The sequence below is a fragment of the Martes martes genome (assembly GCF_963455335.1).
Source record: "Martes martes genome assembly, chromosome: 15".
Taxonomy (NCBI): domain Eukaryota; kingdom Metazoa; phylum Chordata; class Mammalia; order Carnivora; family Mustelidae; genus Martes; species Martes martes.
In genome coordinates, this window is record NC_137903.1 from 47,682,959 (window position 1) to 47,686,194 (window position 3,236).

The window sequence follows — 3,236 nt, forward strand, 5'->3', positions numbered from 1 at the left end:
GTTCTTATCTACTCAGTGTGTTGCCTCTATATGGTAGCTGAAGTCCCAAAGCTGAGAATAATAAGAGACAATTCCACCACCACCACCACCCCCAGCCCCATTCTAAAGAGAGTGCCTGAAACATACACGCCAGACTTAATGAAAGAAAACAAATCAGGGGCGCCTGGGTGGCTCAGTCAGTTGAGCGTTCAACTAGATTTCAGCTCAGGTCATGTTCGCTTGGGTCGTAGGACTGAGTTTCGCATGGGCTCTGCGCTCAGTGGGGAGTCTGCTTGGGATTCTCTCTCCCTCTCCCTTGGCCCCTCCCCCAACACACACACTCTCTCTCTCTCTCTCTCTCAAATAAATAAATAAATCTTAAAAAACAAAACAAAGCAAAACAAATCAGTCCAGTATCTGTGAAGCCCTCACTTCCAGCTTTCTTAGGACATGGCCAACCTGTGAAAGGTCATGGAAGAAGGTCAAGGAGAGCAGGAAATTCAAAGGAGTGGAGAGTGTTTGAGCTCTTTTTCCTTCTCTCCTCACACATTTCTCCTCACAGAGAAAGGTATGTTACCTCCCAACCTCCCCCATAAAGATGGAAGGAATCTGCAGAAGGGGAGACGGGCGCCTTGCTTCTTAGCAGACAACTTATCAGATGATGAGATGAGAAAAATAAAGCAGAGTAAGTGGCGGGTGTGGCTGTGTGTTGCTTGAGATGGGAGTGATCCGGGGAGACCTCACTGATAAAAGGACACTGGGGCCAAGGCCTAAAAGTGAGGGGGAAAGCCATGCAGAGAGAACAGAAAACCCAAAGGTCCTTAGCAGGAACATGTTTAGTAGTTTCTGGAGAGGAAAGGAGTCAACAGGACTGGAGAAAAGTGAGCAAGAGGGAATGTCGAAGGGATAAAGGGCAGAGGTTGGAATGGCGTTGCATTTACTACAATGGTGGAGAGTAATGGAAGAGTGTACAAGACACACACCACCCCCTGCATAATGTACGTGCCTGAGCTTTCGCTCAGGCCTGGACGGGGGGCTGGAGGAGGTCAGGGAAACTTTGAATTGTATGTGAGATTAGATGTAATTAGATTAGAAAATTAGGTATTAGGCTTGGATTTAGACTGAACTGCACTTGTCTTTTAATACCTGAAGGTAAGGCTTACTTTTCAGGTATTAAAGTGGCTGGAAAGCCCTGAGATCTATATGAAGAGTTATCTCCAGGGCAGGAATGAGTAGGTAAGGGCATGTTTGAGGGTCAGGGAAAAATAAAGCCGTTCCCTATGTGTACCTCACAGAGTTTACTTTATTCAATAAACTGATTAATTTCTAAAAAAATCAAAACCCTTACAATCCATCTGTGAATTCACCATATTCAACACAATGTTTTACACACTATTATGTGCAAACCCAGTACACATTTGCTAAGTATGGAGTAGTATAATATGCTCTTTGGGGGGGAAATGATGTGGCACTAGATAATGGTCAGATCAGGGAAAACTGAAGGAGGGCTTAACTTCCTAAATAGTATAATTCAAAACTTGAGATTATTTGTAGGGTTTACATGTGGATTCCTGACCTTTAATCAGAGTTACTGACAAAGGTCTCACTGTGAACTTGTTAGAGAGGATCAATACCCAAACAGCCTATGATACAGAAATGATATTTGCTGCTTGCTAGTTTTAATGTGCAGTGTAGGGTCGAGGAAGTAGAAACAGCTGCAGGATTGTAAGATGAAATAAATTGAACAGAAACAGAATAACACAGAGTAGTGACACTTTTTTAAATGACAGAAATCACTAAATTGGCTATTTCCACTTCCATTTTGGGCTAAACAAGATGACAATTTGTTACCCTTTCATAGAGAAGAAATTCAGAATTTGGCAGTCCAGGCAGAAATGGCAGCTCCAAGGTCAGCAGAAGCCGGATTCTTCCTACGGCACTGCTTTGGTCAGTCCTGGGCCTATCACCTCCTGATTCACAATGGCTACTTGATTTCAACCCATCACATCTGCTTCCCAGCCAGGCAGAAAAAAGAAAGAAGAGGACTCCTCTTTCCTTTGAAGGGATACTCCCATGAAGTCCCCACACAATTCAGTTTACCAAAACTAGCTGCAATGGAGGTTAGGAACCGTGACATTTCGTATTGTGTTTCTAAGGAAGAAAAGGAGAATGGATGGAAGACAGAGTCAACTAGCCATTTCTGCCTCATCTTGTTTCTCTTAAAGACCTGTGGGTGAAGTTAGATTGGATGCTTTGTATCAAGAACAGTTACTCCCTTTCTTAGGTCTGCCTGTCAGTTTAGTGTGTTCACAGCTCTATTTACTGGTTCTATTGTGCTTCTGATCTTTAATAGCTAATTCCACTAGTTCCAAAGGCAAAAGTTCAGTTATATAACCTATCCATGTCCTCCCTGTCCAACCCTCCACCAATGAATTGACTGTGCCTGATGATTCATCTGCCTCCTATGGAAATCATTAATAAATTGAGTCAGGAAACATATAAGGCAAGGCAGAGTATGGTGGTGGAACAGGGGTGGGCTTCAGATGAGACTCCCCTGGACTGAACTCCTGCCCCCATCATTCACGTAACGTGACTTTGGATAAATTTCCAGCATCTCAAAATTCCCATTTCCTTCTCCATAAGACAAGGATGTAATAAATACCTCTTGAAGCTGCTATGAGGAATGAATTAAATAGCATGTGAAGTGACCCTATGCCCCTCTAGCATTCAAAGTTTTTCTTCTCTAATTCATTCATTGTTCTCAGAGCCCCTGCAATGTGCTAGACACCACGCTGGATGCTGTGGTTGTTGAAGCCTGAAGAAGACACACAGGAAGCTTGTGATGTAATACAGGAGCTTAAGACACACAGAAACAGGCTCTGCAGAGTAGGAAAGGTTTTACACACGTGCAACATTGGAATGACACCTCTCTTGACCGATATCAAAATGGTAGATACATTATCTTCCAGAAAATGGGATGATTCAATCTGTTAAGAATCCGTGTGCTTGATCTGCTGTTTGGTAACAGGCACTTACGTGTGGGCCACCCCACGTACATAAATAGGGTCACATGAAATGCTTTCAGTGGCCCCACTGGTACATTTTTCTGAAAAGTGACAGAGAAGTACCTGCATGATACTCTCTTGACTACTTCGTGAACATCGCCTATTACTTTAGGTTAGAATGTGAAAACTAAAACAAACTGATCATCACACTACAAAAATTCAGCCAGAAGTCCCTTTTTCTTTTTTTTTTTT